Below are 25,898 nucleotides of genomic sequence, written 5' to 3'. Positions count from 1 at the left end.
GCTTGCCAAAGTTAGGCCCCTGTCCTCCCAAAGAAACTGTGAGATAGGGGGTAGCATCTCCTTTGACTATCACATTTTTAAGAGAAGGCTACTTGGTCCTTGAGAAAGGCAATCCTGGGATGCTGGCTTAGAGGCTTACTTAGTTTTTAAAAAGATTTACATACATCTCAAATGGGCAGAGAAAGAATCTATTAAGTTTTCTAAAGAGATGTTCTATGAAAAGGGGTTGAGGGAGTAAAGGTAGAATTAAGCATCCTATTTTAAATTTTTGTTAGCCTGAACACCGATGGGTAAATTGATCCAGCCACTTTAGTGGGCAATTTAGCAATGCTGCATTAGAGTTGAAGATGTATATACCCTATGATCCAGTATTTCTACTTCTGGATAAACCCCAGAGAAACACTTAACGTATGTTCATAAGATGCTTGTAGCATTGTGTATTAACAGTGAAGCATTGGAAACAACCAAAATATCTGTGAACAGGAGAGTGAATAGATACATTTTGGTATATTCATACAGTACAATACTATGCAGCATTGAAAGCGAATCACTCAGAACTAGGTGTATCTATTTGAATAATTTTAAAAACAATGTTAAATTACTAAAGCATGTTGCAGAAGGATATGTATAGTTATATAACATTTAAAAACATGCAGAACAAGATCATGTATTATTTATGGATACATATACAGTAAAAGTATAATGGAATGATAAACACCAAAATCAGAAAGTGGTTACCTCTAAGGAGAGAGGCATATAATGGGATCAGCAAAGTGTTCTTTTATTTCTTAATCTTAAGTAAATAAAGTAGAATGTTGAGATTTAATTTGTTTGGACAGTAAGTACATTGGTGTTTGTCGTATTATTATCTAGATAGTTTTGTAATGATTAAATATTTAATGATTAAAAGTTTCAAAAGGGAATGGGTGGTGAGGTAAGAAGGAGATAAGGACATATTTTCAAGGAAATTTGCTGTAAAGGGGGCCAGAGAGATGGGGTAGTAGTTGAAGAGAAATTTAGTGCTTGTATCATATATTTGCATGCTAATGGTAATGATCAAGTAAAAAGGGACAAGTTGGTGCAGGAGACTGTTAACGGTGGTGGGCGCAGAGTCCTTGAATAAGAAAAATGTAATGATCCAGTGCAGAAGTAGTGTGTTTGACTTTTGGTGGGAACAAGGACAATTTGTTGAGACGAGGGAAAGCACAGTAAGTGATGGGAACATGGAAGTAGTTCTCTTCTGAATTTAGGGTCACTAACATTTCCACATTTGTTTGGGACTGAGAAGTTTCTAGGATGCAGGATTTTTCAGTACTAAAACTGGGAAAGTCCTGAGCAAACCAGGATGATTGGTCACCCTACTTGTGATTGTTTTTCTTTGACAAAATGAAAAGCATGATTATCTCCTGGGAGTGAGAAGGAGATGAAGGAAGTGTTTGAGGCTCAAGGTGAAAGGAGAAGGGGATGAAGGAGGTTTTTGAGGCTCAAGGTGAAAGGTATTTGAGGCTCAAGGGGAAAGCTATGAGGTAGTTTTCTATCTTAAAGATGGGATAGCAAATTCTCTAGGTTAATGTGATGATTTCTGACCACTGCTAGGAGTTTGCTGAAATTTATGGTTATAATTTTAAAGTCCATGTAGGTGTTTCTCTTCAGTACTATTTAGCTATTCAGGTACAGGTAATGCGTTAAGTGGAAAGTTGGTTTTAAACTATGTTTTGACTATGATGGAGGGGGAGAGGAGAAGAGGAATGAAGCCGTAGGAGGGAATGATTATAGTAATGGATTGTCAAGTCTCACGCTGGGTAAGAAGTGAAGTGAGAGGATGAAGGACAGTGGAAAAAGTTATAGGGTCTGTTGGCATCAACAGATTTTGGGGAGTGAACTGGAAAAATAGGAAGTAAAGAGAGTGAGATGCTTGAAGTTGAAATTTTTGAGGTGGTGGTGTTATTGGTTATATGTTTGATCATGGGAGTGGAGAGCTGAAGTGGGATGGAAGAAAAGATCATTGGGTGTGGGAGCGATCACGATCATGGATGTAATTTCAGTGATTAGGTAAGGCAGGTTGTGGTGCTCTAAAACATATTCACTCAATTATTTTCTCTACACATACTTAGAGTTTTCTTCCTGTTTTATTTTGTTTAAATACCACCTCAAATTGTAAATCACGTTGTTCTGGAATGAAGATAGTTGTGAATAAATAAGTGGATAAAAGCAAATTTTGTTTAATCTGTACTCAGCCATATCATGTCCTGCTAGAGACCTTGTAGTTGGTAAGTTTCAAATATTAACATCCAAACTGGTGATCCTGCTGCCCATTAAGCTATTTTAGTCCTACATAGGTTCATTGAAGGCTTTGTGCCATGTATGGTTGTAGGCTGCTTTGCTGACTCCAATTTGCTTTGTCTTTTTATAGGACCGCAGCTGAATGCACAGCTAGAAGGTTGGCTTTCACAAGTACAGTCTACAAAAAGACCTGCTAGAGCCATTATTGCACCGTAAGTTTTAAGGGTCTTTACCTAAAATCTTTCATACGTTTATTATTAATAAAAAGCGAGTATCTATAGGTTGAACCAAAAATTAAAAACTAAATGCTATATTGAGCTGAAGAAATTATATTCCGTAATTCTCACAGTTCCTGTGGTTTTCACTTTAAGGCAAGGATAATGGAATTGGCTACTTTATTTCCTAAGATGCAGTAATTTCAAAATTTATTTTTGGTAATAAAACTGACTTTTTAAAGGAGAGTGTTGTTTATATTAGATAAACTTGATGATTTCAATAATAATTGCTATAAATGAATGGGTTCTGTTTTAAACATTAAAGAGATATGCTTTAATCCAGGTAATTTTCAACTTATAATGAAAAAGATATATTAAGCATAATATGGTACAACATGGAGTAGCAAACAGATTTTTGGGGAGGGCTAAAGTAAGGCAAATCATAACTAATGCCAAAATGTTTCATTATTTTAGTTGTACTAAGTTTCCATTTATATTGTCAGAGCTAGGGCTCAGACCCTCCAAACCCATTGTACAGACTGGGTCCCCAGACCCCTCACACGCAGGTCCGTGCTAGGTAATTGGGAAAGATTCCAGGAGCTGTTGGCAGATGACATGAGTTCAGTCCTTAGCTTCCTCAGTGGCAGCAGCTTACAGATCCAGTAGCTTACAGGTCCGGGAGTGGCAGTGGCCTTGCAGAGGGTCCCGGGGGCACTAACAGCAGCAGCCTCCAGCAGCAGTAGTAGCCTCCCCATTCCCCTCCCCCACCACAGGGAGGGGGCATCCCGGGGGTGGGAGGCGCGGTAGACCAGAGCCACTCATCCTTATACTTAAGTCCCTAATCCAGGACACCTGGGTGCACATGCGTACTTACACTAGAGGATAACCAAGGAACACCTGAGCGCATATGCCTATTTGTATCAAACGCTCAGCAAAATTCTGAACATCTGAGGGGCCCTGACCATTTTTCCTATATTTTCCCCAACAGCTAGATTTTTTTTTTTTTTTTTAAAAGATGACCGGTAAGGGGATCTTAACCCTTGACTTGGTGTTGTCAGCACCACGCTCAGCCAGTGAGCAACCGGCCATCCCTATATGGGATCCGAACCCGGGGCCTTGGTGTTACCAGCACCGCACTCTCCTGAGTGAGCCACGGGCCGGCCCTAGATTTTTTTTTTAATTGAGAAAGTCTGTGATTATTTTGTCTTTGAATGTTAGTATGGGATCCGAACCCGGGGCCTTGGTGTTACCAGCACCGCACTCTCCTGAGTGAGCCACGGCCGGCCCTAGATTTTTTTTTTAATTGAGAAAGTCTGTGATTATTTTGTCTTTGAATGTTAGAGTTAGTTTTTTAGAACTGCAAGCTAGTACACACACAGTAAATGTGTGTCTGTATATGTTGTGAGTTCAATTAATTTTGTTTTGGTTTTCAAGGCTAACTTTCAAAACATTACTTTAAGCACTCTGAGAAGAGTAAAAGTTGGAATTTGTGACATTTTTCTCATAGCGTCTTTTATGTAACTTTATTGAGGTAAGGTTGGTGCCCTGGTAAATAATAGTGATGATAATAATAGCAGCTACTTATTAAGCCATCAGTATGAGAATTAACTGAGTAAATACACATAAAGAGCCTTGATTAATGTTTGGCACATAAGTCATATTTTATTAATGTTAGGTATTTTATATGCCAAGCATTTTGTTAAGTACTTTGTGTGATCTAACTTGATCTTATTTAATAGATGAGGGAACCTGACTTCACCACTTATAAGCTGTGTGACATGCAAGTTATTTAATCTTTCATGCTTTCATTGCATTGATAATGATCTCTGCATTGGTAAAGATAGAACAATAATAGTACCTCTTTATAGTTTTTAAAAAAGTTATTAAATGAGCTAATCTTTATAAAACTTTTAGCAAAATTACTTGCTATTTATTTAGTCATTCACCAAATATGTACCAGGCTAAATGCCAGGTGCTCATCTTAGGGCTGCTTTAAAAAATTTTCTTTTTTAAAAATTTATTTTGTTAACTTTTTTGGTGGCTGGCTGGTCCAGGGACTCAAACACTTGACCTTGGTGCTATTAGCACCCTGCTGTAACCAAGAGAGCTAACTGGCCAGCCCTAGTGCTGCTTTTTGAATAAATCAAAACCTCTACCTTTATGGAACTTGCATCTTTGTACTTGGGAAAGACAGGCAGTAAACAATTAAATGATTATATTTTATGTCATGTGCTGATGGGTGCTAAGAGGGAAAATGAAGCAGATAAGAGGATTGAGAGTGACAGTATGGGTAGGGAGTTGCTATTTTATATAGGAAAGAAAGGAAAGGTCTCCCTGATAAGGTAATATTTGAGCCTGAATGATGTGAGAGAGAAAGCTATGCAGATACCCAGAGGAATGGGGTTTCAGGTTGAGGAACAACAAGCCCAAAGGCTCTGGGGCAGGAGTATGCTTAGTGTGTTTGTGGAAAAGCAAGGAGGCCAGTACAGCTGGAGTGGCACGTATAAGGAAGTGGTGGATGAGATAGGCAGCAGAGGGCCAGATTATGAAGAGGCTCTGTAAGGCTGTCACAAGGACTTAGTTTTTATTCTGAGTGATATGGCAAGTCATGACAAGTTTTGAGTGGTAGAGTGACATGATCTGACTTAGGTTTGAAAAGGATTACTTTTGCTGCTGTATGGACATTATATTGTTTGGGAACAGGGAGTCTAGTTTTGGAGGCTTATTACAATAGTGCAGAAAAGAGATGACATAGTGGCTTGGACTGGGGGCTACAGGTGGAGGTGATGAGAAGCATTGTATTCTGGATGTATTTTAAAGTTTGGACCAACAAGATAGAAGAGTCAAGGATGACTCTTAAGTTTTGGCCTATGATACTGGAAGGATACTGATAAACGGAAGACAAATGGAAGTGGAGAGTAGATTTTGAAGTGTTTATGTAGAATCTAGGCTTGATTTCAATCATGTTAATGTGAGGTATTTATTAAATATCCAAGTGGAGATTTCAGATAGGCAGCTGGATATATAAATCTGGAGTACAGGTGATCCCCGAGGTATGATGGTTTGACTTAACGGTTTTTCAATTCTAGGATGGGTTTATCACCTTGTAACGCCATTGTTATGTGAAGGAGTGTAGGTACAGGGAAGGGGAACAGGCTTGAGATAGAAATTTGGGCTTGATTTGTTTTAGACTTAAGTCTAAACAGGGTGTGGTTGCCTAGGGAATAAAATAAAGATAGACAGGAGAAGAATTTTAAGGACTAAGCCCTTGGGCAAGCCACCTTTTTTAAAGTTTGGAATGAAGATGAGCATTTGCAGAGGAGACAGTGAAGGGGAACTAGTGAGGAAGGAGGAAAACCAAGGATGAGTGGTATCTCCGGGAGGCCAAAGGATGAAAAATGGGTCAGGGAGGAGAAGGTGACTGTGTCAAATGCTGCAAATAGGTCAAATATAATGAGGACTGAGAATTGATAGTTGAATTTGGCAATGTGGAGATCACTGGTGACACTGAGAAGAAAAACTTCTGTGGAGTGGTGGGAATAAAAGCATTATTAGAGTGGGCTCAGGGAAGAATGAGAGGTGAGGGAAATGAAGACAGTGAGTATAGATAATTTTTTGAGGAATTTTGTTGTAAAACAAATAGAGCAATATCTGTATGGGAATGTATTGAGAGGATTTTTATTTCGGTTGGGAGATTTTAAAATGTTTGTAATTTTTTTTTTTTTTAAAAAGATGACCGGTAAGTGGATCTTAGCCCTTGACTTGGTGTTTTCAGAACCACGCTCTCCCAAGTGAGCCATGGGCCGGCCCTAAAATGTTTGTAATTTTGATGAAATGATTTAGTAGAGAAAGAAAAATTGACTCAGGGTTGAGAGGGGAAGTTTGCATAAGTTTGATTAGGTGAGAAACAATGGATTAATAATCATCTCTTTATAATAACTCATGAGATAGGTTCTATTTTCTTCCATTACTTTGCTAATATTTGACAATTATATGGTATGCCACCTTTCTACTTAAAACTTGTTTTAAATGTGGGAGCTGAGTTGAATCAACATATAATTAAGGCTAGCATTTATGAAAAAGTAGCCAAACTTGTTTCCTTCTTGTAATTATTTTTATCAGCACCACATTCTAACAAGCTGAGCTAACTGGCTAGCCTTTCTTTCTTTTTTTTTTTTTTGTCTTTTTTCGTGACCGGCAACGGATCGCAACCCTCAGTGTCGCTCCCGTACCGGACCGGGACCGGCCACGGGATCGCAACCCTCGGTGCTGCCCCAGCCCCTCGCTCAGCCAGTGAGCGGCCGGTCTGTATGTGGGATCCGAACCCTCGGCGAGAGCGCCACCGCGCTTCCCAAGCGGCGCACTGTAGCAGTGTGCCACCGGGCCGGCCCTGGCTAGCCTTTCTTGTAATTAGTTTTAAATTGAAATTATTGGCAATGATCCGGGAAATGAAATGTTTTAGCCTAAGATACAAATATATTGATTTGTAACATTTCCAAGTTGTCCCAGATTTAAAAATGGACATTTTAAAATAGTTTTGGCTTTTGTGTGTATGTTTCTGCTATATAATGACTTTGTAGTTATGTTTGTGCATAAATAGGCAATTTCTATTTTAACATATGAAAACTTTAAATATAGCTAACTTTTATCTTATTATATAGTTTCCAGAAGTAATTATTTTTCTTTCTAGAGTGACTATTTTTTTTTTTGAGGCAGAAAAGCAACAACAAATATTTCATCGTCATATAGCACAAAAGGATCTCTATAAGAACATGCTTATATAGATAGGAATTAGAAAACTTATTTTAAGGTTTCTACTTTTATTTCAAATCAAGTTTATCAAAAAACATACTTTAAATTTTATAAATTCTAGCTCTCTGGTACCAGCTTTTCTTAGATTTTACCTTAATAGACATAAATCATATCAGGGGGTCCTAATAAAACAAGTGCAGAACCTAGATAGAGTTGTAACCAGTTAGGCTGTGTGAGAATGGCATACTTTTGAAAGTGCTTAATCATTCTGCTCATTTTTATATTACTGTAGATTAAATAGAATAGTGTCATTAAAGAATAAATATTTACCCATAGACTGACTATTGATCTGTCTTAATGAATTCTAATCGCTATAACATATAGACAAGCACATTTGGAGGATTTAAAAGAAATTAATTTGATTAAAAACTATTCTGTGGTTGAATTTAGAACTGCCTTACTTATCTTGAGATTCAGGAAACAGTATGTGGCCCAGGGATATGTATTGAAATGATCTCATGAACTACGAGTTCCGAAAGCCTTCCTACCAGGATTGCCAGGCACCTTGATGCCAGTCTTCTTGCTTGTCTTGCACTATGCAGGAACATCTCAGTAACCCTTAGAATGGAGCTGTATAGGTATGCATCACTTAGGAAACCTCTCGTTGAATATAAAAATATAATCAGATAATTGAGGCTATTAACATGATGAAATTATTTTTTACTGTAAAATATACTATGGATATTGAAGCTCCCTTCCTTTATTTAAAATAGAGTTTGATTTGTTAGTAGTTAACTTAGTAAGAGTAGTATGGGGAAAAGGATACTTTCCTGTTCATTGTGTACCCCCCCTTTTTTTTTTTTTTAACATTTTTGCTATGTGTATGTTACTTTTAATATAAAAAGTAGTTTAAGAGTTTAAAAGCTAAAAAATATAGAAAACTAGTTTGTATATAGTGAAGCATACTTGTAGTGTTCTACCACTGTTTATCATGAGACAATGAATCTTTGTAGGTTATGTAGTTAAGTTACTTACTGGGGATGTACAACTTGTTTATCACTAATCCTTGTTTATACTAAGCAGTAGGGTATTCATGTCGGTATCTTGGGCTCAGGGAAGAATGAGAGGTGAGGGAAATGAAGACAGTGAGTATAGATAATTTTTTGAGGAATTTTGTTGTAAAACAAATAGAGCAATATCTGTATGGGAATGTATTGAGAGGATTTTTATTTCGGTTGGGAGATTTTAAAATGTTTGTAATTTTTTTTTTTTTTAAAAGATGACCGGTAAGTGGATCTTAGCCCTTGACTTGGTGTTGTCAGAACCACGCTCTCCCAAGTGAGCCATGGGCCGGCCCTAAAATGTTTGTAATTTTGATGAAATGATTTAGTAGAGAAAGAAAAATTGACTCAGGGTTGAGAGGGGAAGTTTGCATAAGTTTGATTAGGTGAGAAACAATGGATTAATACCGGTCTGCATGTGGGATCCGAACCCTCGGCGGGAGCGCCACCGCGCTTCCCAAGCGGCGCACTATAGCAGTGCGCCACCGGGCCGGCCCTCAAATCCTGTATATTCTAATAGTAGGAAAAAAATCTAGGTATGCAACGTCGTGGTTAATTTATTTTTATTTGACTTTAATAACTGTCCTTAGCCCATGGTATTGTTTAATTGGTATTTGTGAGATTCTGTTTTGTAAAAATAAATTATTCTGAATAGTGACTAACTTGGACACTGTTTTGGGCATAATTATCTACTAACATTTTTTGGGTGGGGGTAGGAATCTTGAGGACCATTGAGCAGTGCCTACAAAAGAAAAAGAGTAAAAGACTAGGTACAGCAAAATAAAATTGAGAGGCAGTGCGGAAGCTGCTGCTTCTGCAGACTGTATAAGTCAGTTGTCAATCAAGTTGATCCCATCTGTTCACAGGAGCTTTATAATTTACTTTCTAACTTTTTAGATCTTACCTTAGCTAAAGTAGATTTTACAGGGTTATTACTCTGGCTTTTTTCATTACCATGTATCTGGGCCAGGATAAAGGAGAGTATTAGAAATTCTCTTTGATTATGATCTTGCTTCTCTCATGAAGTAAAGTTCTTCATGGTGGGGGTTAAGAGAGATGGTGCACTCAGTGATTTTTTGTGTGTGGGTGATTTTATTTTATATATGTATTTTTTGGTGGCTGGCTGGTTTGAGATCTGAACTCTTGACCTTGGTGTTATCAGCACCACGCTCTAACCAAGTGAGTTAACTGGCCAGTCCTGCCCCCTCCTTTTTAAACACTCTGCAGTGCATTGTCTATCCAAGTTAAGACCTTTTCATGTTAAGACTCTTTCTCTCTCTGCCACTATTTTGTCTTTACTTCAAGCAGACTTCTGTGCCTTCAACTTCAGAAAGGAAATTTGAGTTCCATTATAAAACAGTTAATTGTATTTTGAAAACTTTAGTCCTTTCCTGTGGTATTATAAGGTATATAATTCTGAAGTAATCTTCCAGTTTTCAGGCTTATTGCTTTTCCTACTTTATGAACTCCTTCCCTGTAAAGGTCTCTTATGGTGGTTATGTGGGTTCTAGAGCTCTAGTGCCTGGCTTTAAGTCCTGGGTGGCCACAACATTTGTGTGACCTTGAGCAAGTTTCTTAATGTCTCTGCTTTAGTTTCTTCATTTACAGAGTGAAAAAAATAATAATACCTATCTCATAGGATTGATGTGAGGATTATATGAGTAAATACTTTGAAACACATAGAAGAGTGCTTGACACATAGTAAGCATTCAGTAAATGTTACTATTATTATTTTCCTCCTGCTCCACTATACTTGTTCACTAAGATCTGTCAGTTTTTCTTTTTTGGTCTTTAGAGCATTCATTTCTTATTTCTCACCAGTACTGATGCCATTCTAGACCATGACATTAGTACCTCATGCTTGGATATAGCACTGCCATGGTTGCCAAGAGAGCTTCTCTTAACACTTTTTAGACTCTAATCTATCCTCTGTGCTAATGCTTTTCAGTACTAGCCTAATAACATTTTCATATTGTCACTCCTCTGCTCAAGAGCCCACAGCATTTTTTCAGTATCTTGTTTTATCAAGCCCAGATGACTCTGCCAGATGCTTGCTTTGCATTACTCTCTTGTTACACTCAGGCTAGTCTTGTATTTTTTTCATCTACATCTTGCACTTGGACATTTGCTCGTGTTCTTTTTTTAGCCTCATGCTCTTACCTTTCTACTCTTACTATTTCTGTTGAAGAATCCAATGTTTCTAGAAGCCTTTCTGGATTTTAAGAACTGAGCTTGGTGAGGAATAGGACTGTTAAAAACAAGAGAGACTCGGACTAGAAAGACAAGTTGACTTAGAGATCAGAGTATGGATTGGGGATCATACTTGAACTTAAAAAGTAAGAATGGGAAATGGGAAGTAAAGACTGAAATATAGATCTAAGATGGAAGAACCAATTTAAGGATAAAGATTGAGAAGTGGAGGAATGGGATATGAATGACAACCAAGAGCAGAACATTGTGGAAAATCTGAGATGTCATTCAGGTTTGAGATAGACCAGGGCAGATCCAGTCCAGGTGGACAAGGTGGTTTTTAAAGTCCACAAGAACAGCCAAGGTAGCATACTTCTGAATTGACAATGGAACAGTAATGTTAAGGTCACAAGCACGTGTTAGGAATTCGAAGCAGTCAGTATTGGGGTCTCAGGCACTCAGAGATTGGGGCCATAACTGAATAAAACAGATCCCCTGGTTAGGCTATAAAACCAAGATCAGTAGTGTGGATGGTAGCAAAACTGAATGTGCTGAGCCAAAGAACTACTTACATTTCCTTCTGGCTAAGATTAGAACTGATTTGTGAGAATATAGAGTGACTACCATTAATGCCATTAATTAAAGCCTTCAGTGATTTCAGTGAGGCTAGTGAATGTCCTGTACACTGATTTAATTCCTGTTTAAACATACTACTGTCTTGTATTGCTGTGATTGATTTATGGGAGTATCATTTTTTCCCTTCATATCTTAAGCTAGTTCAGATTAGGACCATTTTTTTAAAAAAAGCCTCATCGTGCTATCATTAGCATACAAGAGTGTATATATATATATTTGATTTATTTATGTACTTTTTTTTGGCAGCTGGGTGGTTCAGGGATCAAACCCTGGACCTTGGTGTTATCAGCACCATGCTCTAGCCAACTGAGCTAACCGGCCAGTCCTTTAAAATTATTTATTTATTGGGGCTGGCCCTTGGCTCACTCGGGAGAGTGTGGTGCTGATAACACCAAGGCCACGGGTTCAGATCCCATATAGGGATGGCCGGTTTGCTCACTGGGTGAGCGTGGTGCTGACAACACCAAGTCAAGGGTTAAGATCCCCTTACCAGTCATCTTTTACTTAAAAAAAAAAAAAAAAAATTATTTTTGGCAGCTGGCCAGTACAGAGATCCAAACCCTTGACCTTGGTATCATTAGCACTACGCACAAGAGCATATAATTAAAGTGTACAGTTTGTTTTTTAACCCATCTACCCTGGGTGATGAGCCCAGCACTCCCTCTGCTGTGGCACTTTGCTCTAGGTGCAGGGTTAATTTATTTACTCATTTTATTTTTGTTTTCATTTTTTATAATCAATCTTTAATTTTCAGGATGTGTACTCTTTCTCCCACCTGGTTCCCACGAGTGATCCTCAGTCCCATTCCACATACCCATGGCAGTAGCTTGGTCAAATGATTGCGTGTGCCTCTTCACCAACAAAAAAAGAGGTAGATGGGCAAACATGAATGAACCCCACAGAAGGCACCTGTGAAGGAAGAGTTGTGGCAAAATGAATGGGGGGAGAGGGAGTGGCTGCCAGAGCAATGCGGCAACATTCACTGATGTGGACCTGCTTCATTTCACTGAACTGTACGGTCAAAAATGTTTCTCATGGTAGATTCTCTGTGATATCTATTTTACGCCAATATAAAACAAAACCAAACACCGTGTTTGTGACAGGAGTAAGGGAGTTCCTGGCTTTGTTGCAGAGGGTCATTGTCAGTGAAGATGAAAAGAAAGACAAAATACAAAAAAAAAAAGTCTGAACTGTACAATTTGATGCATGTGTATAAATATGAAACCATCACTAACAATCAAGATAACATACATGTTTATTGACCTTAAAAGTTTCCTCGTGTCCTTTTATGATTCTTCCTTTGTGTACTTCTCTGCCTCCTCCTCCCATTCCGTGTTCAATGATTTACTTTCTGTCACTATAAATTAGTTTTTATTTTCTAGAGTTTTATTTAAATGGAATTATGTAGTATGAACTCTTCTTGTCTGGCTTCTTCCCTCTAGCATATATGTACTTATTTATTTATTTTTACCTTTTTTTTGAAAAAGCATACTTTGAATGTCAATAGTTTATTCCTTTTTAGTGCTAAGAGTATTCCATTGTATGGAAAGATTTCAATTTGCTTATCCATTCACTTTTGAGAGACATTTGGTTCTTTCCAGTAGTTTTTGCCTGTTGCACTGCTGCTGTGAACATAAAGTTGCTGTGAACATTTGTGTGCAAATCCGTGTGTAACATAATGCCTTTATTTTTCTTAGGAGTAGAAACACTGGTCATATGTGGACAGAATGCTTTTATTTTTCTTAGGAGTAGAAACACTGGGTCATATGGTAGGAGTATGTCTGACTTTCTAAGAAGTTGCCAAATGGTTTTCCAAAACAGTTGTACCATTTTATATCTCCATAACCAAAGCATGAGTTTTAGTTCTTGCCACACTTGGTATGGTCACTCTTTTTAATTTTAGCTATTCTGGTAGGTGTCAGTGGTATCTCATTGCAGTTTAATTTGCCTTTGCCTAATGCCTAAATGATGTTGAGCATCTCTCTGTGTGCTTATGTGCCATACCAATATATTCTCTGACGACGTATCTGTTTATGTCTTATTTTAGAAAAAACTAATCATGGTAAAATACACATCACATAATATTTACAATCTTTAAGTGTGCAGTTTGGTAGCATTAAGTATATCCACATTGCTGTGCAACCAATTTTTGGAGTTCTTTTCATCTTGCAAAACGGCTGCCTATTTTTTAAAAATTGGGTCGTTTGTTTTCTTATTGAGTTTTGAGATTTCTGTGCATATTCAGATGTAAATCCTTTATCAGATATATGCTTTACAAATATTTTCTCCTAGTCTGTGTTTTGTCTTCTCAATTTACTGTTCATCTTCAGTTTTCTGTGGATCAGCTGTGGTGGGAATGATTTAATTCACACTAATTGGCAAATTGCTACACATCAAGGCTTTGTTGGTTGTCTACATATAAGAAAGTAATGGGAAAATATTAATAATGCAGATTAAACTCATTTTTATGTTGTGTCTATAGCCTTTACATTGTGAATAGCACAAAAAAGTGAGGAAGTATTCTTGCCAGTATTTGAAAACTGTTATCAGTGAAGAAGTTATACAAGTCATTGACGAATAAATGAAGTTCAGGCATATGTTCATTGTTTTACTCTTTTGTCATTGCAACCATTGCTTGGCTATAGGAGTTCAGCAAAAACTGATTGTGACTATCAGTTGGCTATGTGGAATTTATAATAAAGTATTACATATTTTGTCATTATTTATAAATCATGATACATATATTTTTATCTAAGTAAAATTTTATAGTAAGCTTATGTATATATGTATGTGCATACATTTTTTTCTGCAGAGCCAGTTGTTAAAATATTTACCAGCATACCACTGGCCGTATACTAATAAGTAAGCACTAGGGGAAAAGACTTTAGACTCATGTGACTAGAATGAGTCAAGAAAGAAAAATGAGGTCAAGAAACATAGTCATTCTATAGGTGATAAGAGAATTGACTGAATGCCAAGACCAGAGGATGAAAAGGAAGAGTAGTATGTAGAGAAATGAGAGGCATACTATATAAAAGGCCACATCCATTTCCTTACCACTAAAGACACAGGGAAGTGAGTTGTTAGTTGTAGGGTATTTGTTTTTAGTCTGATTTGACTTCCTCTTGGCCTGTAACTGTCTGCTAATGCTGTTGAAGAAGAGTATCAAAAACTCATATGTTACAGGTTGAGCATCCCTAATCTGAAAATTTGAAATTTGAAATGCTCCAGAGTTTGAAACTTTTTGACCCTGTACATAACACCTCAAGAGGAAAATTCCATAGTTGACCTCATGTGATGGGTCACAGTCAAAATTTAGGCTCACTGTATGTAGTTTATTCAGCATCTCTAAGGGAAAAAAGACCCTCCCAGCACTCTTCAGCTGTGATACATCTTTTCTACGTACGCCCATATACCCCCATGCAAGTGCATGCATGAAGGGTGATAAAGTAGCACATTTGTAGGTTGGATGCACCAACAGCAGGTTCTCCATGATGCCCCCCCGTGTGCGTTACTCACTGTGTTTTTTTGCTTAGTGTCTGCTCTGTGCTGTAAAGATATTGTTGAAAATGCCAATAAGGCCTGCAGGTCCTCTATGGGTAGCAGTGATAAAAAGAAAAAGAAAAAGAAGAGGTATTTATGTTTATCTATAGCACAGAAAGTCGAGCTGTTGGAGAAAGTGGACAGTGATAAAAGTGTGAAACATCTTACAGAAGAGTATGGTGTTGTGTGACCTGAAGAAACAGGATAAACTGTTGAAATTCTATGCTGAAATTGATGAGCAGAAGTTAATGAAAAACAGAAAAATACTACATAAAGCTAAGAATGAAGATCTCAGTTGTGTTCCTGTAACTTTCAGTGTTCGTCAGTAAGCTGGAAGAATTGGATATTGCAGAAGTTTTTAACATTGTTAACGAGGCTCCAGTTGTTCATTGATTGTCCGATGGTGAAATAGCTGAAATGGTTCTGAGTGAAGGTGATGGTGGTACTAGTGACAATGAAGATGACATTGTTAACACTGCAGGAAAAGTGCCTACAGATGACATGGTGAAGATGTGTGATGGGCTTATTTGAAGGACAAGAACAGTGTGCATTCATAACAGAAGAAGAAATAATGTCTGTTTATAAAATCAAAGAGAGATTCTAAGACAAGCTGGTGTTAATGAGGTTGGAAACTCTGGAGGAAACATTTAAAAAAGCCATCCAGGGCCGAGCCCGTGGCGCACTTGGGAGAGTGCGGCCGCAGGTTTGGATTCTACATAGGGATGACCGGTGCGCTCACAGTGCTCACTGGCTGAGCACGGTGCGGCCGGTCTCAAAAAGGACACACACACAAAAAAGCCATCCAGCAGCATGCCTTCTCTTCCCTAGAGGACCCACTTCCTGGTCCTTCAACTGCTCCTGATATTTCTTCTCACCTAAAGAAAAAACCAAAAACCAAAAAAACCCAAACAGTGTACAGTAACATTTTAATCAAAACATAGCATTGTAGGTAGAGACTGAAAGTTTGCTGCTGTTTGTTGTTGGTGTGTTTAACAGCTGATACAGGTATTCTGGTGATGCAGCTGTGTTGTTTAGTTACCCTGAACACATTGTTTTTTTATTGTATTAATAGTATGTCATTTTTTTTTTTTTACTGTTAAGTATGTGTTAATAAGTATAAGAAAACGATAGATTATTGGTAGCATAAAAATTCAGAGTCAGGAATGATGGTGCTGCCAAACAACCATGTACTGTCCACATAGGTGGCTGAGGTGACAGCTTTGCTAGTTCTGATTGTTCAATGTAGGCAAACTTTAATGCACAAAATTATTTAAAATATTGTATAAAATTACCTTCAGGCTATGTGTATAAGGTGTATATGACACCAGTGAATTTTGTTTTTAGACTTGGGTTTTGTCCCCAATATATCTCATAAAATGTATGCAAATATTCCAATATCCAAAAAATCTGAAATGTGAAACACTTCTGGTCCCAAAGCATTTCAGATAAGGGATACTCAACCTGTATTAGTGTTACATTAACAACTTTAAGTAAGCCCTGATCATCTCGAAGTTTAATTATCCTTCAGACCAAAAAAGATTACAAAATATTTTTAAAGTTTAAATTGGAGCACTGTGTAGAACAATTGTGTGTTCCCTATTCTAGAAGTTGCATTGTTTTTTAATCTATGCACTAAATTCAATTATGTTTATCGTAGTTATTATATTTCTTTCAAAAGTTTCTTTTCAAAATATCTTGACTTTTGAACCTGATAATTAAGTCTAAAAAATATTTTGTTTTGTAGCCATGCAGGATATACGTACTGTGGGTCTTGTGCCGCCCATGCTTACAAACAAGTGGATCCATCTATTACGTAAGTAACACAGTCAGATAAAGTTTTAAGTGGGAGAAGTCTGGGAATTATATGATAATTGCTTTGTCATAGAAGTAGTTTGTTTTTTATTCTTGATGACATTATGCACTGGATTTCATTAGGAATTTTTTCTTTTTATGAATTTTTTATAACTTTTATAGGTTCAGAAAAACTTTAATACTCTTATATTCTTTTCTTTGTCTGAACATTTAGTTTTTACCCTCCCTTCAGTTGGCAAAATGTTTAGCTCTGAAACTAGTAGAAGATTAATTATTTTGGTTTTAAATTTTTCTTTGAAAGCCTGGAGATGAGCATTTCTAAGAATAATGCAAAGCGCTTTATTCTATTTTAATCATTTTGTAATTAAAAATTCTTTATTGTACTTGTTAAATTTTGCTTACTGAAAAAATAATTTCTCACTGACAGGATAAGGTACTTGAAGTATTTAATCTAACAGTGAATTTAATATGGTGTTTTAAGTATATTAATTCTTAATAAGTCAATGATAGCTCTGAAATTAGCTTTTTACAAAAAACTTCTTGGGAGGTTGAGACTGATTAATTAGTGTACTACTCTCTAAAGAAAGAAATTTGTGAACTTTCAGGAGCTTCTGCTGGAAATGGCCACCCAAGTTTCTTAGTTTGCTGACCAGCATTTTAAATAATTAATTTACTAGTTGTGAACCAATGTCAGGATCCAATCTATATTGCGAGATGTACAAACTATGTGAATACAGAAAACAATCAGTCATCTTAATTCTTTCAAATGTTGATTTTTCAGTAAAGTTGTACTAGTGGAGATGTAGCATAGTTATTCAAAAGAAGTAACTCATAGCAGCCATGAGTTTAAAAAAAAAAAAAAAAAAAAAAAAATTCCGGGCCGGCCCGGTGGCGCACTCGGTAGAGTGCGGCGCTTGGGAGTGTGGCAGCGCTCCCGCCGAGGGTTTGGATCCCATATAGAGACCAGTCTGCTCACTGGTTGAGCGCGGTGCAGGTGCGACACCGAGGGTTGCGATCCTGTTGCCGGTCACGGTATGGGCGCGACACCGAGGCTTGCGATCCCGTTACCGGTCATGAAAAAAGACAAAAAGGAAAAAAAAAATTCCCACAGCCCTCTCCTTTGCCTTAGAGCAATTTATTCAAATTTTTAAAAGAAGAAATCTAGTTATTTTAATTTTTATGTTGTGTTCTCTGTGCACTACATCATACTTTTGTTGCAAATTATTTTTAGGAAGTTTTTAGTAATAAACAATAATATTGTCAAATTGGTAAGGTTTGGGTTAGCCCTGCCTCATTTATGATGGAGTGTCTTTAGCAAATATTTCTTGATGCATATTTAGTATACAATCTTAACTAATTTATTTCATGCATAAGAGCAAATAGAACTTCAACTGGAAGATTTTTAGAAGCTTCTTTTATTTGACCTGGGTCTGTAAAGCAGCTATAATCAAGGTTAGTGTGTAATGGCTTTTTCCAAACCTTTCTGGCAGAATTTTTACATCAAAAATTTTTACATCAAAAGTTTCATGGAAAGATTCATATTATCTTTTAATTCTATTTTTCCACGAACTTTTTCAAGTACTCTCACGTTGATGGTGTCATGTGCTGGAGGAGTATCCCAGAATTAAATTTGGCTTAGGACTAGTGGGGTATAGAGTCTATGTTGTTAGAAATGGAAAGCATGTGTTAAATAAGTTGATGGCAAGTGAGAATGGAAGGAAAAAGAAAAGGGGGAGAAAAAGGGTAGAGATACAAGGACTAAGAAGAAGAGTAAGAGAAAGCGAAGCAAATGATGGGTGGTGATATGATCAGATTATTTTCATAATTAGTATAAAATAATTGAATTCTGAATAAATATATTTGAAGGTTTAAGTATAAAAATAATAATTGACAGTCACAGTGGGATTCTCTTGAAAGTGGCCCTCCCTGAGTATTGCAGTGACTATAGAGTCCTTTGAGAAAATAGAGGAAAAATATCTTTTTGGACCCTATGAGAAGTATAGAGAAAAAATGATAGTTGGTCCAAGAGAGAAGGTTAAATTCTATACCACAAGTTTCCATTCTTCCACAGTAATCCATTTTCTTCAAGCCAACCAGGATCATCTTTTTAAAATGTAAATAATATCACTTCACTTCCTAGAACTTAAAAGGGGTAGGGTACAAGTAGGATTTTAAGAATAACAGGTAGAAAAATTATTTCAAAATTAATATTGGAATGCTGGCTGGCAACTTGGAAAAAGAAATCAATTTAGACTCTCTACTAACACCATACATCAAAGTAAATACCAGTTAGATAAGGCTGTTAAACTAAGTGGAGAAGAATATTGAACCACAGCAAATTTGGAACACAGGATAGCTAAATGCTTATGAGGCATTGTTGGGGAGATTATAAAAAGTGATAAATTATAATTAGAAACAGATTAAATTACATGAAAATTAACTCATCATAATGTAACCAAAAGGAGCAATAAACAGAATGGGAAAAATATTTGCAAAAATATGACAAATAAGGGATTAGTATTATTAAAAAAAATCATAGAACTCAGTTGCTAAATGGTTTATGAAAAAGTATAAATGATTAATAAAAGAAAAATTAAAATATGTTTTACTTCTTGTAGTGGATTGAATTACATTCCCCCAAAACTCATTGAATCTTGAATTGTGTCCTCCAAGTTTTATGTATTAGAAACTTGGCCCCTACTGTGATTATTAAGAGGGTGGGATATCCTGTGGTAATTGAAAGGGGGAGCCATGAAGAGGTGATTGGATTTTAGGACCATGTGATAGTGAAGGGATTAAAAATGGTGGTTAGGGGCGTGGTTCTGAGGCCTTTAAAAGAAGAGGAGAGTCTGTCTTTCTTTCTCTCTCTCTCTGCTTCCACCATCTTGCAATCTGAGACCCCTGGTTCACTGTCGGCATCACCAAATCGACTGTGGACTTCCCAGCCTCAGAAATTGTAAGCACTAAATTTAGTTTTCTTTATAAATCACCCAGTTCCTTGTATTTTGATATAAGAAACAGAAGTGGACTAATACAGAAATTGGTATCAAGGAGTGGGGTGTTGCTATACAGATACCTGAAAATGTGGAAGTGGCTTTGGAACTGGGTAATGAGTAAAGTTTGGAGGAGTTTGGAGGACTCAGAAGAAGAGAAAAAGATGGAAAGTTTGGAACATTTTAGAGGTTGGTTAAATGGTTGTGACCAGAATGCTGATAGAAATGTGGACAGTAAAGGCCATGCTGATGATGAGGTCTCAGATAGAAAGGACTAATACAGAAAATTGGTACTGAGGAGTGGCATGATGCTACACAAATACCTGAAAAGGTGGAAGAAGCTTTGGAACTGGGTAATGGGCAAAGGTTGTAGGAGTTTGCGGGACTCAGAAGATGACCAAAAGATGAGGGAAAGTTTGGAACATTTTAGAGGTTGGTTAAATGGTTGTGACCAGAATGCTGATAGAAATGTGGACAGTAAAGGCCATGCTGATGATGAGGTCTCAGATAGAAATGATAAACTTACTGGGAATTGGACAAAAGATAACCCTTAGTACACCATAGCAGGGAACTTGGCTGCATTGTGTCCAAGCCCTAGGACTTTGTAGAGGTGGCACTTAAGAGTGGTGAACCAGCATATTTGGCAGAAGAAATTTCTAAGCAGCAAATCATTAAAGAAGCTGTATGGCTACTTGTAACAGCCTACGCTGAGTTATGGTGGCAAAGGCATGACATAGAGCCAGAATTTAAAAGGGAAGCAGAGAGTAAAGATTTGGAAAATTTGCTGCCTGGCCTTGTGGTAGAGAATGAGAGAACCCTTTCAGGAGAAAAATGCAAGGGTGCAGCAGATAGACTGATTGCTAAAGACATTAGCATGGCCATGAGACAACCAGGTTTCTAATAGCCAAGACAATGGGAGAAAGGTCTTGAAGGCATTTCAGAAGTCTGAAAGGACGCCCTTCCCCACAAGGCCCGGAGAGGCCTAGAAGGACCGAGTTGTTCCAGAGGACAGAAGGACCGAGTTGTTCCAGAGGACAGATCCAGGGTACAGCTGCCCTTGGGAACTTGCTCTCTGCATCCCAGCTGCTCTGGCTGGAGCAGCCTTGCCTCAAGCAGCCCCAAGTGTGGTTCGCGCAGCAGCTCTGGAGAGCACAAGCCAGAAACCTTGGTGGCATCCATGTGGTGGTAAATTTGCAGTCCAGCAGAACCTGAGTGCAGTGGAGGCATGGTAGCCTCCACCCAGATTTCAGAGGACATATGGAAAAGCCTGGGGATCCAGTCAAAGACCTGCTGCAGGGGTGGAGCCGTGGAGCGGAAAAGTATGGTTGGAGCCCCCACAGAGAGCCTCTGCTGCTGAAATGTCTAGTAGAGCCAAGGCAGCAGGGCTGCTGCCAGGACCCCAGAACTGTAGGGCCACTGGCAATGCACAACACTGGCCTGGAAAAGCTGCAGGCACTGGTACAGCCCAGTGGGCTGTATCCAGCAGAGCTGTGGGGGCAGGGCCGCCTGATATTTTGGGGGCCCAGATGCCCTACTTAGAGTCAAAGAAGATTATTTTGGAGCTTTAAGATTTAATGTCTGCCCTGCTGGATTTTGGACTTGTTTGGGGCTTTTTTCTCCTTTCTTCTGGTCTATTCTTCCCTTTTAGAATGGGAATGTGTACCCAATGTCTGTTCCACCATTGTATCTTAGAAGTAGGTAATTTGTTTTTGATTTTTACAAGTTCACATCTGGAAGGAGTTTTACCTTTGGTCTCAGATGAGACTTTGGACTTTGGACTTTTAAGTTGGTGTTGGAACAAGCTAAGACTTTTGGGACTGTTGGAATGGAATGATTGTATTTTGTATGTGAGAGTGAGATGAGTTTTGTGAGGCCAGGGGTGGAATGATGGAGTTTGGATGTGTTGTCCTCCCAGAACTCATGTGGAAATCTGTTCCCCAATGTGGCAGTGTTTGAAGCTGTTTGAGTTATGGAAGCAGATCGGTCGTAAATGGATTAATGCTCTCCCTGGGGGTGGTGGGTAGTGAGTAAGTTCTTGCTCTGTTAGTTGCCCTGAAAGCTGGTAGTTTAAAAGACCCTGGCACCTTGCTGCCTGCCACATTCTGCCGTGAGTAGAAGCAGCCTGAGGCCCACACCAGATGCAGCTATCCCAGAATCATGAGCAAAATAAACCTCTTCCCTTTATAAATTACCCAGTTTCAGATTTTCTGTTAGAGCAACACAAAGCAGACAATATACTTCTCTAAAAATGAAATGGAAATAACAATAGTAGTGAGATACCAATTTAAATGAACCAATTAAAGAACAATACAGTAATTCCCATAATCCAGGACTGGCTAGATTATGGTGAAATTAGTTGTTTTTCCTAAAAAAAAATACATTTCAATTGACAGTGTATACAGGTTGAACCTCTCTAATCTGAAAATCTGAAATCTGAAATGCTTCAAACTCCAAAACTTTTTGAAATGCTGACATGATGCTCAAAGGAAATGCTCTTTGAATTCGGATTAGGGATGCTCAACCAGTGTGTATTTTTTTTTTCCCCTGGGGTGGGGGTTGGGGAGTGGCTGGCCAGTACAGGGATTGAGCCTGGACCTTAGTGTTATGACCACCATGCTTTCACCAACTGAGCTAATCTGCCAGCCTGCAACCAGTATGTATTCTGCAAGTAGTCCAAAATCTGAAAAAAATCCAAAACACTTCTGGTCCCAAGCATTTTGGATAAGTGATACTGAACCTATATCACATCAATGCTTTAGGAAAGCAATTTGTTAATATATATGAGACTCATAAAAATGTAGATAGTTATTGGTTTAGAAATTCAGATTTTGAGGCTCTATCTTAATAAATCCCAAAATGGAAAACATTAAATGTGTTTAGATTCCCACAGCAGCATTAGTTTTTAAAGAGTTCAAATTTCTAATAGTGAGTTAAGTAAATATGAGTTTACTTAAGGGAATATTATGTAGTTATTAAAAATGATGGTTATGAAGGCTTTGTGGTAATTTGGAAAATCCTTATAATATAGCAGGTAGAAAAAGCAGGGTATAAAGTTGTGCAAAATTGGGAAAAAAAGTATTTACTATGTGAGGTAAAATAAATGACAACAAATGACTGAAAAATAAAAGAATGGTAACAATAGTTGTGTGTAGATGATACCTTATATATGTTTTCTTCTATGAAAAATAGATATTTTTATGGTGAAAAATATAAAATTTAAGTGCAAAAATGATTACAAATTGAGACTAAACTGACAAAATGATTGTTTGATTTTTAGTATGGCTAGTCAGGTCTAACAAGATTTTTCTTTTCATAGTAACTATTAGGGCCTATAATTTAATGGGGAGTGTGTGAGGTGGTTTATAAGATGATAACCAAGCTTGTTTTCAAATAAACTTGCCAGTTTAAATCTATAGAGTTGTTAGCAAAGGATTTCAAGTGCTGATCTCTGAGGGAAATTGATGAATAAATTAAAGCATTTATTTTAAAAACGTTTATTAGGTGACTGCTATGAGCCAGGTATGGTGGTAGGTAGTGCTGGAGACACAGTGATTAATAAAACAGACGTGGTTCCAGCTCTGTGGGCTTATAAATTGGTGAGTGAGATGAGCATTAAGAATATAATAGTAAAAATAGATATCTACTTAAGTCAAAAATCTGATTAAAAAGCTGAAAGTAAAATATAGTGCTTCTGAAACTTCTTGGTTTCAGGAACCCTTACACTTTTATTTAGGACACCAAATGTCAGTTACATCTATCACTGTCTAATGAATTAGAAATTTAAATGAGAAATTTCAAAAACAATTCATTAGTTTATTTAAAATAATAACAAACCCTTTAGAGGTTAACAAAAATATTTTCTAAAATGAGAAATAAGTACATTTTCTAATATAGTAATAAAAGAAAGTGGGAAAAGTGTCATTGTGTTACATTTTTTACAAAATATAAAAGTATTTTACATTTAAAAAAATTATTAAATCTGTTTTTACTGTTTGTCTTAATAGAAGACAGCTGTGTTCTCATATCTGCTTCTGCATTCAATCTGTTGTGATCAGTTGTTTTGGGTGAGGTATATGAAGAAAATCCAACCTCACACAGATATGTAGTTGGAAAAGGAAGAGCAATAGTTTAATCACCTTTTCAGATAATTATGGATATTTTTCTTTGATACTACATCAGAACTAAAAAGTGGTAGTTTCTTAAAGGTTAGTTACATTATGAAATCTGAAGTTATATCACTGAATTTTTTGTAGTTTTAGTAAATTCATTGTCTATTTTGCAGTTTGAATAGATCTTTTACAAAACCTTGCCTGATTTTGTAACAGTAATGGAACAGCTGGAAAGTATTTGTTTATTGAATTATACAGATCTTTTCAATGTTCATACTTCACAACACATAAAAAAATCACTGTGTTAATATCACCAATTTTATCAGAAAAATCTTTAATTATTGGGAAGCTGTCAAGCTCACAGTGATAGAAGTTTAGTAAAAGTCTAATTTTCACTTGATAGCATCAGTTTTATCATTGACAAGTACTCGTATGTTGTTTGTTTTCTTGGACATGGTAGTCTTCAATTTTGAGAAAATTTCTGCTAAGTCCCTAAATTGTAATAACCGTAATTTATCTACAGTTATTTTTTGAAGTAAAAATTGTGTTCCGCGAAAAAAGTGTCTAGTTCAGCTCACAACTCAAAATCACAGAAGTGCTTTCCCCTGAGACATACTTCTGCATTTAGCAGAAGTACTTTATGCATTTATTACCACAGATTGAATGCATTTTTGTCATATAGAATATTAAAAAGATATATACTCATGGGTCAAGATTTAATGAAATTGATACCAGCCTTTGTTTTTTTAAAACCTAGTGTGAGTGTAGGTGAAAAATAAGACTACTTGTATAGGTTGATTTCACTATCTTGATGGTTGGTCTAATGTGCTAATGGTTTTACCTACCCTCACTTTTGCACCAAAAGTGCAAGTGTCAACACAGTGAAAAAGGCAAATAATTTCCTTGAATTATTATGAAAATAGTTTTAATTTTGTGGACTGCTTCAGAGAGTCTTAAGAAATACCAAGAATCCACAGTTTGCACTTTAAGAACTACTAAGATAGACCTTAGGAGAGTGATTTGACTTAAATTGTGGGAAAGGTATTGGGGAAGGCATCTCTGAGGAAATGGCTTTTAAGCCAAGCTTGCCAAGCAGAGGGAACAGTAGTATTTGTGAAAATTTTGAAGTAGGTAAATTTGCTGGTGTTATCAAGGAGTTGCAAGAAGATTAGTGTACATAAAGTGTTATGATAAAGGAGGCAAGAGACACAAGAAGACACCAGTTCATTTGGAACTTTAGAACACATTTTAAGGATTTTGGATTTTATCCTGTGATCATGAAAAGCCATGAAAAGCTTTAAGTAAGGGAAGTGATCTGATCTGATTTATTATTTTTCTTTATTGATTGATTGTATGATCTGATTTTTGTTTCTAAAAAATCACTCTGGCTGTTTAAGGAATTTAAAAAATGATACATTTAGGGCCGGCCCGGTGGCGCACTGGAGAGTGCGCTGCTTGGGAGTGCGGTGGCGCTCCCGCCGAGGGTTCAGATCCCATGTGGAGACCGGTTCCCGCTCACTGGCTGAGCGCGGTGCGGACGCGACACCGAGGGTTGCGATCCCGTTACCGGTCAGTAAAAAAGACAAAAACAAAAATGATACATTTAGTTAAATTCTTTTCCATATTGATAGTTGTCAAGTCTTTTTCTGACTGTTGCTAAAACTCTAATTAAAAAAACCAGAATTCAGGATGTACGTGATTTTGATTCGTATTTTTCAGAAAGCCTTGCAGGACAGAAAAAGACAGCAAAAAGGAATCTTTTTTGGGGTGATGTGACATTTTATTATTTAGTTAAAATATCCACTTCTAGTGAAGCAACTTTAAAAAATTACTTGTGTATTTGGAATAAGTAATTATTATTTGGAATAAGTAATTGAATAAATATTTATGAGGGTAGACATTCAGACAGCTTATATTGGGTGTACAGACAACTGTCATCATCAGAGTAAGTTAACTCCACAAATGTGAATTCTCTGGAACTATTATATATAAACTACATTTATTTCTAAGAGAATGCCTACTGATTTTTCACTCCATTTTTTTATATTAAAGTTTTTTTTTTTAATCTGTGTAGCAACAGGTGTAATATGGTAATATTGAAAAGTTACTCCTTTTAAAGACAAAGCACTTTGCAATTAATCAAAGGGGGGGAAAGTGGCATTGTTTCCAGTACCTATATTATTAATTTCTCTCCGAAATAGTCCTAAAGCTTTGGTGTTTATTGATCTAGTTTTCTAGCAAATAAAGAAAATTTGTGAACTTTAATGTACACTGTTAATTTTTTTTGGTTAGCATTTAGCTAAC

General features: G+C 37.0%; 1 protein-coding gene across 1 annotated transcript in view; it reads left to right on the top strand.

Moving 5' to 3' along the window:
• The window catches only part of MEMO1 (mediator of cell motility 1), a 135,811-nt gene that overhangs the window by 63,107 nt on the left and 46,806 nt on the right, over positions 1 to 25,898 (top strand). Inside the window, exons 2-3 of the mRNA XM_008583356.1 lie at positions 2,414 to 2,495; positions 16,425 to 16,493. The gene's annotated coding sequence lies outside the window, so the exon portion shown is untranslated. The remainder of the gene's footprint in view (positions 1 to 2,413; positions 2,496 to 16,424; positions 16,494 to 25,898) is intronic.

The sequence above is a fragment of the Galeopterus variegatus genome, unplaced genomic scaffold (genome assembly GCF_000696425.1).
Source record: "Galeopterus variegatus unplaced genomic scaffold, G_variegatus-3.0.2 Scaffold2894, whole genome shotgun sequence".
NCBI lineage: Eukaryota > Metazoa > Chordata > Mammalia > Dermoptera > Cynocephalidae > Galeopterus > Galeopterus variegatus.
This window is presented reverse-complemented; position numbering and strand designations above follow the sequence as displayed.